This window comes from Heloderma suspectum, chromosome 3, assembly GCF_057233095.1.
Source record: "Heloderma suspectum isolate Gila_16-S chromosome 3, 16-S_ref, whole genome shotgun sequence".
Lineage (NCBI taxonomy): Eukaryota > Metazoa > Chordata > Lepidosauria > Squamata > Helodermatidae > Heloderma > Heloderma suspectum.
The window spans coordinates 273,839,910-273,854,884 of record NC_139460.1 but is presented as its reverse complement, the minus strand read 5'-3'; the positions used below and the strand labels follow the sequence as shown (position 1 = coordinate 273,854,884).

Here is a 14,975-nt window from a genome sequence, read left to right as displayed (position 1 = left end):
GGTCAGTGACCTGCCCCCCCTCCGCCCACGAATTTGTTGTCATGACAATGTTATTCAGTACCTCCCAGCAACACCCCTAGCACACACCCACACAAAGCAGGACAAAGCACTAAAGGGGAAATACATGGGGGGAAATGGCAGTTTCAGATGCAAGCACAGAAAATGCCGGGTTTTCCCCATTCTCAGATACGAAAGTCACTTACCTTCTTACGAAATTGATTCGCGGTGAGGGGGAGGTGCTCCGTCCCTCCCCCCAAAATTCTGGCCAGGGGGGAGGCACCCCGTCCCTCCCCCCCAAAATTCTGGCTGGGGGGAGGTGCCCCGTCCCTCCCCCCGGAAATTCTGGCCGGGGGGGAGGCGCTCCGTCCCTCCCCCCCCCCGAATCCTGGCCGTCCGGGTGCGCAAATGGCAGCGGCCACAGCTGCTGCCGTTTGCGTCCCTGCAGTCAGCCGTGATAGGCTACGTAAATGTTTACGTAGCCTATCACAGCTGATTTAAAAGAAAAAAAAACCTGCGCGTATGCAAATGGCGGTGCCCATGGGCGCTGCCACTTGCGTTCCTTATTTTGACACATCTTAGTCTACATAAACTTTCACGTAGACTACGGCGAAAATAAGGGGAACGCAAATAGCGTAGCGTCTACGCTATTTGTGTTCCCCTTATTTTTGCCATCTTAGTCTACGTAAATGTTTACGTAGACTAAGACGTGTCAAAATAAGGAATGCAAATAGCGGCACCCATGGGCGCCGCCATTTGTGTACGTGCAGGTTTTTTTTCTTTTAACGCAGCCGTGATAGGCTACGTAAACATTTACATAGCCTATCACGGTATTTTTTAAAAATCTAGCCGTGATAGGCTACGTAAATCTTTACGTAGCCTATCAGGTTGTTTTTGGTTTTTTTTACTGGAAATGGCGGTGGCGGCAGCCGGTCGGAAGACCGGCTGCCGCACCGCTGCCGCAGCCGCCACCTCCAGGAGGATTCGCCCAAGGTAAGTCCAATCCCGGGGTGGGGGGTGGGGGGGCAGACCATTTCGCCACCGATTTCGGGGGGCCGAATGCGCTGGCATTCGGCCTCCCCGAGATTCGTGGAGAAATTCTCTGACATCCCTACAGATAATACAGAAAGAGGGAGGGGAAGTTGTGAGATAGCAGCAGGAGAGCAGCAGTGGCGTTTAAAGCTCCTGTGAAAACCAGTGATTAAAGAAGAATGATCCTGCTAAAACACCAAGGTGTGAAGAGAGCCTGTGTCTTAACCACAGCAGTGTCAATTGTCTGTTTCTGAAAGTAGTAAGGACCCCATGTGATAAAGGCTACTAAATCTGTTCAAGTGTTGCCTCCAACTTTAATTTGAATTTTGTCCCCACACTGAAACCAGACCACAGAGGGAGATTACAAATGAATGTGATCTGAATGAGAGAGAGGGTGGGAGGAGTTGTGAGGTCCTGAAGTAAATGTTCAGAATGGGCCTCCATCAGACTTGCAAGCTCAATGTGAACAACAGATGTGTAGAAGGACTATGTCTGTGCCCTGGGGTACTTGCAGGTGTGCAATCTGAGGAACAAAAATGTTGGCAGCTGGACTGAATTCCTGTAGATTTGTTAGATGTTATGTTCAAAGATGCAATTTTTAATCAGAGTGAATAACTTATTAGCGGCTTGCTAACAGAATTTTTAAAAAGGCATCTGAGTCATCCCACCACTGCATTCAGCTCTCCTTTCACTTTCTTACAACTGCTTATCTCTTTTTGCTGCTGGAGGAGAATCTTTGGGGCTCTCCTCTCACCTAGAAGCAAGCAGAAAGACCAAGGAGCAGGCAAAGTGGGTGAAATAGCTTCCAAAATTATTTATCTTTCCACTTGAGGAACATGGCCCAGGGAACAATTTCTCTGTGTGTGTGTGTGTGTGTGTGTGTATGTGAAAGAGAATTTCCTTGTCTGTTACTGTTTGTTAAGAGCATCCTTAACGTATCTCTACAGTAGACATAAGTCAGCCTTCCCCAATCCATTGCCCCTAGAAGTGTTGGAGTGCAATGACCAGCATGGCCATTGATGGGAGTTGCAGTCCGACACATCTGGAGGGCAATAGACTAAGGAAGGCTGGACTAGATCAAGGTCTGGCGTCTCTGGAAGGGATATCTAGGGTATACTAAAACTTTGTAGCATGGAGCTGATAGATCAATTAAGGGGCAATCCTATACATGTTTAAACAACAACAAAAAAGGCATTCACCTCCCAGCATGCCCCAGCCAGCATGGCTGGCTGGGTCATGCTGGGAGTGTAGGCCTTTTTTCTGTCTAAACATGCATAGTATTGCACTCTTAATGAACTATGGTAGGAAAGCAGGAAATATTTTTTCATTGGGTATTCATAACAATTCCCAGAAATGTCTACATGAAAGGATGGATGGATCTTTCAATGAACAGTTTTCTGCAGAATTTCTGTGGAAATATGGAATTTGGAAGGCCTTTTAAAATTCTTTAGACTAAGGCCTAAAAATAAGTTCCAATATAAAATTGTATTTCTGTATTGGAACTTATTGTTTATATTTGCTTGGATTTTTCTTCTTCTACAGTTATGTGTCATCCATAGGAAGCTGGTTATTTTTTTTTATAAAATTGTAATAAATGTAAAAGACATCATCCAGGCAAAACTAGCTACTTAGGGCGCAATCCTATGGCTGCTAGTCAGCAGCTAGATGGCCCTAGGATAGGTTGGTTCCCAGAGAACTGACCCCCACCCCCTCAGAAGAGCAGCATGGAGTGGTGAAACTGGGGCATTCCTGGGGGCAGGACAGGGTGGGGAGGTCGGAAATGCCGGTACAACACATCCTATGTGTTGTCCGGCCACCACTTCCTGCGCTCCGAGGTCCCACGGCTAGACAACCAAAATCGGCTGTCTAGCCATGAAAGCAGGGCGGGGGGTAGTGAGGAGGAAATCCACTCCTCACCAGTCCTCCTGCCCTGCACTAGATAGGCGGTCGCCCTCAGGCTTGGAGGCAACCGTCGATCCAGATAGGATTGCTCCCTGCAAGTCTCATTAACCTCAGTAGGAGAAAGTTCTGTGCATGCTTAATTCCATTGAAATCAAAGGGATTGAAAAATGCTTTAACTTTGGCTCAGTTGTGTCCATAAATGTTAAAAACAGAAAATTAAATTGGTCAAAACCTTGGATCTATTTTTTTCCCTGAAGTTAGAATGTGGGTTGTTTGTTCAGCATAATGTGATTATTTTAGTTCAATTATCATATTGTCAATACTGTAAATCCTTGTAAATCTTGGTACAACTCTAGATGATAGCTTGGTTCAAACTTAGTCATACGCAGAGAACTTCCAGTGAAATCTATGAGACTTAAAGTTAGTCATGACTAACTTAAGTCCCACTGATTTCAGTGGGTCTAAGGATAAATAAGTCCAGCTCCAACCCAATGCTTTTTTTCAATTTTACACTTCTCTAGTATTTCCTAAACCCAGAATGCTTAAGAGGGGGAAAGCTTGATATACAGTACATTTGTGCATTAGAGCCTTACTTTAGCTGCATATTAAATTGGACTTCATGTTTGCTGAGGTTCTGACCTTTTCAATTCCTTCAACGTGTAGAAATAAAGAAAATCCTTAAGATATGCCAGGCAACATTAATAAATATTCAATGGCCTGTTAAGCTTGTGCAGCCTCAGCACGCTTGACCTCAGAACACCTAAAATGATATCAGCTACCCTCTTGGTTATGCAAATAAGTTTATTTGAGGGATGCTATAAAATGCAGTTCATTGACAGAAGGCTTATGTGCAGTTTGCTGAAGTTTAAATTAAGACTGACCTTTCCATATTAATCATGATGGAAACTCTTGATCCAAAAGTCAAGCAACCTGCCTCCTCTCCTGTATTACTCTGCTGAGTTTACAAAGGGGATGAGAGGGAAAACAGTAGGTTTAAGCTGCAGAAAGGCAGGCTGAGCTTTCTCGTTGGTAGTAGCTTGTTAATTGCAAGTAGGGATGTGCACAAGTCACTTACCTTTTCGAAGGCGGTGATTCGCGGTGGGAGGGAGGCGCTCCCACCTCCCCCCAAATCCTAACCCAGCCGGCTCCGCTCCAAGGAAACTCCGCAGAGCCGCCGGCCAGGTGCATTCGCAGGCATGCAGAACCTGCGGATGCAAATGGCAGTGGCTACGGCGGCCGCCATTTGCGTTCCTGTTTTTTTGCCACGATAGGTTAGGGATGGCGGAGAATTTCTCCACGAATCTCTGGGAGGCCGAATGCCAACGCATTCAGTCCCCCGAAATTGTTGGGGAAATTCTCCGCCCCCCCTGCCCCCCCCGGGATGGGACTTACCTCCCTCAAATGTGTCCCTCTCGGCGGCGGGTCCCGGCGGGAGTTCAGCGGCGGTTCGTCAGGGGCGGGGGCAGCGGCCGGTCTTCCGACCGGCTGCCACCGCCACCATTACAAAATAAAGTAAAAACAAAACAAAACACCCGTGATAGGCTACGTAACGATTTACTTAGCCTATCACAGCTGACTTTGGGAATCTAGCCATGATAGGCTATGTAAATCGTTACGTAGCCTATCACGGGTGTTGTTGTTTTTTTCACTTTTGTATTTCGCGACCGGGGAGACGGGGCGCTTCTCCCCGGCCTGAATTTCGGCCGGGTGAGGCGGGGCACCTCCCCCCGCCGGCCTGAACTTCAGGGGGAGAACCAAAGCTCCTCCCCCCCACCGCGAAGCAAGCTGCGGGACCAGGTAAGTGCCTTTCGTACATCCCTATAATAGGCTACTTAAATATTTATGTAGCCTATCACGGCAAAAAAACAGGGGCGCAAATGGTGTAGTGGCTGCCATTTGTGCCCCTGTCTTTCGCCCTGATAGGCTATGTAAATATTTACGTAGCCTATCGGCAAAAAAAACAAGGGCGCAAATGGCAGCGGCTACGGCGGCTGCCATTTGCATTCCCTTTTTTTGCTGTGATAGGCTACGTAAATATTTATGTAGCCTATCACAGCCTCTGAAGGGACGCAAATGGTGTCCCTGCGTTAGCCGTGATAGGCTAAGTAAAGTATTTACGTAATAAATTACGTAATAGCCTATGTAAATGTGCATTTTAAAAAGTAAGTATTTACGTAGCCTATCACGGCAAACATGGGGAAGTGAATGGCAGCTGCAGACGTGGCCGCCATTCACAAAGCAGCATGAATGGCACCATGTAAGTGCTCCATTTTGCGCACCGGTGGGGCGGAGGGCTTCATTCCGCCACGGATTTTGGGGGGATCTGTGGCAGAATTCTCTGACATCCCTAAAAGATGTTTTGCTGGTGGAATTACCAAAGCGTGGACGTCAATTTCATATTGTTAATGTTATTTCACATCAGGATCTGAACATAAAGTTAGGAGTTGAGTTGTCTTAAGTAGCTTCGGCTGTTGGGTGGTCTAGAAATATAATAAATAAGGAAGGAAGGAAGGAAGGAAGGAAGGAAGGAAGGAAGGAAGGGCAGAACCAGGGATGCTCGAGCTCACTAAATTTCTCTGAACTTTACTTCGAAGCTCGGTCTGGCTCTCCCCAATTCTCCTTTGTGACCTGTTCCCCCCTCCCACAGTTCTAATGGAAGAAGTGTGCATTTTTCAAAAGTGCGCACTTGTCCCACATTGACTAAAGTGTGAAAATGATTTTTTTTTTTAAAAAAATGCATAATTTTAAAAATACACAACTTCAAGTGTGCATTTTAAAAACTGGGCACCTTTCCCCCATTAAAGCATGACATTGTGAATATTAAAATGTGCATTTTAAAAAGGCTCTCTTTTTAAAATGTGCACTTTAAATTATGCATTTTTGAAGTTGTGCATGTTTAAAAGTGTACATTTTTAACATGCATATTTTGCAAATGTCGATGCAAGTTCAGGAATTTGCGAGTAGGTGTGGAGAATATGCACTGCTGTTTGCATTCATTTAGGGTTGCAAAAGAGACCTTTTCAAGTGATTTGCAAACTGAAACAAACATCCCTCATACATACATCCCTTGTCTGAAGTGGCCCTTACCTTTGATCAGGCTGAAAAATCTAGATAACTGAAAGCATGTCAGCTAGGGATGGCGGAGAATTCCGCCACGGATTTCAGTGAGGCTGAATGCACTGGCATTCGCCCCCCCGAAATCCGTGGCAGAACAGCCTCCCACCCCCTGCCCCCCTGCGGATTCCCCCCCCGGGACGAAGCTTACCTGGGGCGGATGTTCCGGCAGCGGCGGCAGCTCCAGTGGCGGCTGCTCCGGCAGCGGCTGCTCCGGCAGGGGCTGGTCTTTCGACCGGCGGCAGCAGCCACCATTTACATCTGCTGTTTGCTGTGATAGGCTACATAAGTATTTATGTAGCCTATCACGGCAGGCAAAAAACCCGCACAGCCTACGCAAATGGTGACAGCTACGGCGGCCGCCATTTGCGTTCCCTATTTTTTGCTGTTTTAGCCTACACAAATATTTACGTAAGCTATTACGGTGAAAAAAAGGAACACAATTAGCGTCCACTACGCTATTTGCATTCCCCTTTTTTTTCGCCGTAATAGCCTACGTAAATATTTACATAGGCTAAAACAGCGAAAAATAGGGAACGCAAATGGCAGCCACCATAGCCGCTGCCATTTGCGTACGCTGTCTTTTTTTTTTTGCCTGCTGTGATAGGCTACGTAAATACTTATGTAGCCTATCATGGCAGCCTGGCTGGACACAAATGGCGGCCGCTATAGTGGCTGCCGTTTGCGTCCACAGCAACCAGTCCACAGCCAGAACTCCGGCTGCGGCCGGCTGCTCCGCGGAGCCGCCACGGAGCGGAGCTGGCCGGGCAGGATTCTGGGGGAGAGGACCAGACCGGATCGCTTCCCCCCCCCATTGAGGATTCCGGGGGGAGGGACGGAGCGCCTCCCCCCCACTGCGAATCACATCTGCGAAAAGGTAAGTGACTTTCATACATCCCTAATGTCAGCAATGGAACCCATCACATCAGGCATGGGAAACTTCAGGCACTTTAGCATCCCAGAGAGCCTGCCATGTGGTGATTGCAACAGCTGTAAGGATATGGGTAGAAACTAGACATCTTGATACAATTTAAAGCAGATCTGTGAAGAGGATCTGCTGCAATATTTTTTAAAAGATCTACAGCCATGGGACCCATGGTTCAGATCAAGGTGCAAGCAAGGGGATGGGGGGGGGTACGTACAACCCTCCACACACACACACACACACACACACACACACACACCATTTTCCCAATTGAAATTATACCTTTCTAGCTGCTGTGCCATGCCCTTCAGAGGGAATTTTCCACTGAGGAAGCAAGCAAAGGATCAAATGCCTCCATTCCCCCAGCACTGCAGCCCCAGTCCAAATGGAGCGCCGTTGTGACTGCTTTTATCATTTTATTTAAAAAGTGGGAGCTCCTGTGCATGGAGGTTATGTATCTCTCTGAAATGAGCAGTGCTGCTTATTTATGAAAAACAACAATTAATCATTGGTTCATTTTAGGATTTGCTTTTCTATATGTGTATATGTCAGTGTTTCCACAAGTGGGACATCTGGACTCCTATGAAAAACTCAGAGGTGTCATGGTCCTGGGTCTGGAGGTTCAGTGTTACCCAAAGAGGACTCTGAGCCCAGTGAGATACTGGTCATTCCACTCTAGGGGGGACCTCAGGAAACCTTGATGCATCCCCTAGACCCAAGGATTCAGCCCTCCCATCCACTTTAGCCTCCAAAAATGGCTCTCCCAAAGCTTCCCAGGCAGGCCCCTCAGCTACATAGGAGCTTAAATCTACAGAAATGAGCATGGGCCCTTTAAGGTTTTAGTTAGCAGCCAGGGGAGGTGGAGCTCCTGAGGGACCTGCACTGATCCACCTACTTAAGCTTTCACTTGCTGCTAGAACTTTGTGGGAACAGCAGCTCTGTCCACAACAAACTACCCCAGGCTAGCTGCTTTTACAGAGTGCTGTCTTGAGTTGGTGTTAGTCTCTGCCTTGCTGTTGCTGTGCTCTTGTTTACCTGCCATAACTGCAGACCAAACATGACCCCTTGCATTGCCAGGCATAGCTTCCTTCTACTAGAGCTTCCTTGAGCACCTGACTGACCAGCCACTTCCCCTGGGGCCCAATCCACCAGTTCAGGAGGTTGGAATGCATGGAAGGTAACAAAGTTGAAGAAAACTATAGGTACTATCATGAACTTGACTGATTTACATGGATGGGAAGGGCAATGCAAATATAAAGGTGGATAACAAGGAAGTCAGCTAGGTTCTAGATGTATGAGCAGGAATCCCTATGCCTCAGTTTGGAGCCCTTCAGTGCAGGGATGCCAACCTTTTTGGGCTGGTGGGCATGTTTGGAATTTTGAAAGAGTGTCATAGGCACTATCACAAAATGGCTGCCATGGTAGGTGTGACCAGTCACAAAACACCCATTTCCCACAAGGAAAACTGGTGAGGCTAAAAGAAAATAACCTAAGTACAAGGCAGAAGTGCTGTCTGAGCTCACACACTCAGGTATGGTACCCATCCACACAGCCAAAACAACAGCAGCAAAACCCAGGGAAAACATGCACACACACTACACACACAAAAACTCCAGGTAAAATACACACATTACACCACAAACACAAAAGCCAAGCAAAACACATGCACCATACACACAACAAACCTAGGTAAAATGAACACTACAGCAAAATAAACCAGCTAACACAAACACACACGTAGCACAGGCAAAACACCTCCAATCACTCCCTGCCAACGTGTCTAGCCCCACATAACACTCCCTACCACCACCATCCAGGATACCTTTCGTCTTCTTTTTCTTTTTGGTGGCTGGGCCACAGGGCTAGTGTCAAGGGCAGGCATGGTTGGGCATCTACACCCCAGTAGGGGCTCACTGCCAAGAACTTCCTGGAGCAGTGCCTCCTCTTCATTACTGCAGCCTACTAGTTCACTTCCCTCTCACTCTCGCTCAGGCCATGGTGGCGGTGATAAGGAGGAGCAGTAGATGATACTGCCTACTTGCTCACTGGATTTCAGCCTGTCAAGCAAGCAAGTAGTAGCAGTGATGAGAAGGAGCATGAGAACTAATAGCAGCTGGTGAAAATGGTGGTGGGAAGGTAGACTCACTGAGGGAGGGGCCCATTGAAGGTGTCTTGCCCAAGGGCCCCTAAAAACTTGGAACTGGCACTGCTGGCATACTTCAAAATGTAGCACTGGGCTGCAGCCATTCACCATTTTTATTTTCTAAGAATGCCTCTGGGGCCTACATGGGGCCCCAGAGGTGTATTTGGAAATAAAGATGGTGCTGGGAACCATTTTGCAACATGCTGGCTTCCTAGTTAAACAATTATTAATGGAAAAAATTGCAAGGGGCTGGGAGCCTGGCAGGTGCCAAGAGAGGTGTCCATGGGCACCGTTTTGGGGACCCAACCTTCACTGCATATGTGGGTATATCATGTGTTATAGTTTCATTTATTCAAATGGTTACATCTGTGCATACCATTATTCAGTTTAACCCAACAAAATGGATAAATTCCAGAATGCTTCTCTCTTCATGATGATCTGTTCCTAGACTTCCTTGTATTAAAAAAAAAAACCTAACCAGAGAAAGCTAATAAAAAAGAGGCAGCCTTAATATTAACATTGTTTTAGATTCATTTTATACTCTAACATACTAAGCAGCATCCTAGAGATGGAAGTCTGACTTCCATAATTTTGTGAAGCGCATCTCTGTGGTATAAATCACGCTCGAAGGGGGCATTACAGGATCACCAACTTTCCTAAGTGACCACATTGCGAATCTAATATGTGGTCTTACATGTGAAGGAATACCTCATTAAATCATAATTGCATTTCATCTAATTGGTTATATCTCTGTAGGTGCCATATAATCATTTCCCAGTTTTTGTAGCTCCCCGCCTGTCAATCCAATTGTCTGTGGTTGAGGTTCATCATATAATATATCACACTACATATGTTTTGGCAGCTTTATTAAGCAAAAGTTTTCAGACTTTCTTATAGCAAAGCAAACTTCTATACATGGAGAGTGAATTTTACTCAGAATCTTCTTAAGTACAGTAAGAAAAAATTGAGAATTATACATAGTAAAAGTAAGAAAGTGCTGCAGGAACCTCTTCATCCACTACATTTTCTCAAAATGCAAGTATATACTTGTGAGAAATGCATGTGAACATATTGTTGGGAAGAGCAACAAATATTTGCTTCTTAGGTGATAAATGCATGTAATGGGAGTAGAGAGCCAGTGCTCACCCCGGATTCCCTATAATACAGATATATCCCATGACTTATGTGATGATAAGGGGATGGGACACAGATTAGAATTAGAGCACATGCTTTGCGTGCATACACAGTGCTCAACTAGATGGACCACAGGTCTGATGTGGTAAAAGGCAGCTTTCTAGGTACATACATTTTCAACCCTTCTGCAAGTTTTTGTTGACTTTCGAAACCCATTTTGCTTCTCTTGAAATTTCTTAGATCAGCCTTCCCCAACCTGGTGCCCTCAAGTTATTTTGAACTTCAATTCCCATCAGCCCCAGCCAGAATTGCCAATGCTCTGGAATGCTGGTAGTCCAAAACATCTGGAGTGCACCAGGTTGGGAAAGGCGGTGTCAGATTATTCATCCAAGTAAGATTCTCCAAGTTGGTTTAAAAATCTGTGTTAGCTGAAACACTGTGGCAATGTAGGGATTTGTGGAAAACAAATCCCTACACCTTGAAAAACACTGGCAGATGAATCTCCATGTCCCCTCTGTAGTTAGAAATCCATAACACCTGAATAGGGCTAATATGTACTGGCAAGTGAATCTCCCTGTCCCCTGCGTGGTTAGAAATTCATAACACCTGAACAGGGCTAGTATGTAGCCAGTCAGTTTTGGCTCTCTAGTAACCTCACTAAAAGCAAATAAAGCAGGTTTTAACTCCAGAAGCATTAATGAGTGTGCATTGTTGCCTCCTTTTGAGACAATGCATGAGGAATCATCCCAAAGCAGGGTGCTTTTTCAACCCTGCCAAAAATGTTTGCACAAAACTCTCCCCATTTTAAAGCTCAGCAAATTATACTTCTTTTAGCACAATCTTGTATGTGTCTACGCAGAAGTATGTCTCATTGAGTTCAATGGTGTTGGTGGGTATATGGCTGTAGCCAAAGTGTCATTCCTGTATATTCATTATGTCTTTGTTCATTTTTCCCCATGTTTGCTTCTTGCTGTTATCACTTCCCATGTCTCTCAATGTATCCTTCTCCCATACTGAGAATGGGTGTAACGGTGAGATTTAATCTGCACGTTTCTCAGTTCTTTAATGCCTGATTTTGTCCAGAATTCACTGTTGGGAAATGAGGGACTACTGACTGACATGGGGCTTGAGGCAGCATGGCAAAGAAGTCCTTAACAGTTACTGGCCCACACAAAAGAACAGCCAGCCAGTCCACACACTGAACTGAAGCCATGTTGCATTACAAAATGTCCCCAGCCTGTTCTCTGGGAGGCAATTCTTAGTTGCCATAAGTGGCGAAACCAGTGTCCGCTTACAAACCGGGACTTCAGGATGTTTTTTGTTGAAGAGGAATAGATATGGACACACATCATGTTTGGGGAGGATGACTGCTGACCAGTGACTAATGCAGCCTGAGTTTCAGTCCTTCAACCAACCATTCCAAATTTTAGGGATGGCAGAGAATTCCGCCACGGATCTCGGGGAGGCCGAATGCCAGTGCATTCGGCCCCCCGAAATCTGTGGCGGAACGGCCTGCCCCCCCGCCCCCCCCTGCGGATCCCCCTGGGATGAAATTACCTGGGGCGGATCTTCCGGGCGGTGGCGGCTCCGGTGGCAGCGGCAGCGGCTGGTCTTCCGACCGGCTGCCGCCACCACCATTTGCAGTTTTTTTTTTTACACACATGTGATAGGCTACGTAAGTTTTTACGTAGCCTAAAACGTCTGGGTAAAAAAAAAGCGTACTCAAATGGCGGCGGCTATGGCTGCCGCCATTTGCGTTCCTTATTTTGGGCCGTCTTAGTCTACGTAAATAATTACGTAGACTAAGACGGCGAAAATAAGGGGAACGCAAATAGCATCCACTACGCTATTTGCGTTCCCCTTATTTTCTCCGTCTTAGTCTACGTAAATATTTACGTAGATTAAAACGACAAAAATAAGGAACGCAAATGGCGGCAGCCATAGCTGCCGCCATTTGCATATGCGGGTTCCCCCCCCCCCCGAGCCCTCCGCGGCCAGAAATCCGGCTGCGGACGGCTCTGGCCTGGCTGGGCCTGGCCGGCTGCTCCGCGGAGCTGCCGCGGAGCACAGCCGGCTGCGGAGGATTCTGGGGGGGAGGAACGGAGTGCCTCCCCGCTGTACAGGATTCCGGGGGGAGGGACGGAACGCCTCCCCCCCCATCAACATAATCTGCGAACAGGTAAAGTGATTTTCGTACATCCCTACCAAATTTAGATGAAAGAGATAAGTCAAAGCAGGCAAGTTAGTACATATTCCCAAAGGTAGATTCATTTATTGTTTTACGGATATTGGTACATCAGCAAAACATTATTTATGTATTTATTTCTAATATTTTCATCCCACTCCTCAGCAAAAAAATGGCTCCCAGAGTGGCTTACAATCAATCAGCTAAAAAGGCAGCCCCTGCCTGCAAGCTTACAATCTAAAAAGACATGACATGCAAGGCAAAAAGGATGGGGAGGGAAGAAGAAAAAATTGCAGGGATGGCAGAATGGCCCTGCTTCCCCTTCTTTGGGGTGGCGGTGAGGGCAGTCCAACTGGAGTAGGCCAGATGTACCCTTTGCCTGCTCCTGTCTCCCTCAGTCCTTCTTTCCCACAGGGCAGTTGATGTTATAAATATGATGTATAACAGCAACAAGCAAGATGTTTCCGTCATTATTTATTTAGGATTTTTAGGATTTGTAGACCACACCTTCATCAAAATTGGATTTTAGGGCAGTATACACAAAAATTACATAAACAATAGAATAAAAACAGTATAAAACCTGAACGTTGGTACAGTAAAAGTGAGAGGTATAAAAATTATTTCAATAAGCTAAAAAGTACCCCCCCAAAAAAAAAAAAATACTTGGGCAAATAAAATTGATTTTAACCTGGCTCTGAGAAGAGTACTGCTTTGGTGTCAGCTGTATTGCAAAGTAACAGCCCCAACCACAGAGAAGACCCTCTTTTGTAGATAAAAAAAAGTACATCTCTTATAGATAGATGCAATACAGAGAAGGGCCTCCTCTCTCAGTCATGAAAATGCATGCCATTTTTGTTTTTGTTTTTGTTTTTAAAGAAAACGAAAGTACACTTAAAGAACATCCTCAAGTATATTATTGACCTTGTCTCTACTTCCAAAAGAAAAATGGATAATTGGTAAATTTGTTTAGGGCTTTATTATTTTCATGAAATTGCAAACTGTCCCCTTAGGCCATTTCTAGATGCACCATTTAATATGTCAGTAGAAGATTATTATTATTATTATTGGGCAGCTCAATAGAAGTAGCCATAGGTAACAAACTAAGCACTGAAGGGCTGGTTTGGGAGGAAATCATTACGTTTCTCTTCACTGACACAGTTTAATACATTGCAAAACAAATAGATGAACATGATTGTCAAGGCTTTACATTTTTTTCCCGCTCTTAGTTCTCACATTTTAAAAGCCACACTGGAAGAAAGGTGTATTATCTGAAAGTTCTTATTTGAAAAATAACAGAGGATTCAGCCCCTCTCTGCTTTAGGAACATAAATAACTTTTTTTTGAGGTAAAGGGGGCATAGAAAATATTTCACTGAAAATATTGAAGTATGTAAGACTAGGGATGTCTGAGAAATCTACAACAGATTCAAATGAGTTCAGATTTCTATGAATCTGACCTGCAGAGTTTGCAGCAGACTGGCTTTTTCTGAGTCATGTGGATTTTGCAGACTTGTGGACCAGTTTTTCACTGAGGGGGTGGGATTTGTGCTAATGTGCACTTGTGTAAATGTGTGTTAGTGCACATTAGCACTCATTCGCATTAACTAATGTACATTAGTGCATTTGTGCATTAGTGCTAATATGCATTTGCATTAATGTGCATTAGCACTAGGGGTGTACAAAACCCTACTTACCTCCATCCACTGGGGTCCATCTGTCCCTCCCCCCCCCGGAATCCTCCCAGGCCTCAGCTGGACTTCTGGCCGCAGCTGGACTTCCGGCTGCAGCTGGCGGCCAGCGTAGCGGCCGCCATTTGCGTCCCTGCCAAGCCGTGATAGGCTATGTAAGTATCTACATAGCCTATCACAGCAAAAGGCAGGGACGCAAATGGCAGCCGCTACGCCATTTGCGTCCCTGTCTTTTGCCGTGATAGGCTACGTAGATACTTATGTAGCCTATCACGGCAAAAGACAGGGACGCAAATGGCGTAGCGGCCGCCATTTGCGTCCCCGCCTTTTGCTGTGATAGGCTATGTAGATACTTACGTAGCCTATCACGGCTTGGCAGGGATGCAAATGGCGGCTGCTACGCCAGCTGCCATTTGTGGCCGCAGCAGCCCAGCAGCAGCCAGAAGATGACCCGGAGCCGCTGCCACCAGGTAGGTCCGTTCTGGGAGGGATTTTGGGGGTGGCGGGGGGGTAATCCATTCCGCCACAGATTCTAAAGAATCCGGCCTCACTGGAGGCGGTGGCGGAATTCTGCAACATCCCTAATTAGCACTAATGTGAATTAGTGCAAGTAGAGTTAAATGCAAGTATTTAGTGCAAGTAAAGAAAATCCAAATCCATCAATGATCAGATGATGGAACAAAAGACGCTTGACAATCGTGAAACATAGACGGAACAGATTTAACAAAATCCATACATCCCTACATAACACTAAACACAATTTTGTTTTAATCAGTCAATACGGCTTTAACTGCCTTCCACCAGTGAATGTGGAATAACTGACATAATCAGTTCAGGCATGTTGTCTACTTTTGAT

General features: G+C 45.9%; 1 protein-coding gene across 2 annotated transcripts in view; it reads left to right on the top strand.

Annotated features, from left to right (window-relative positions):
* LOC146351298 (glypican-5-like) overlaps positions 1-14,975 on the top strand; it is a 708,665-nt gene that overhangs the window by 77,200 nt on the left and 616,490 nt on the right. The window lies entirely within an intron of this gene.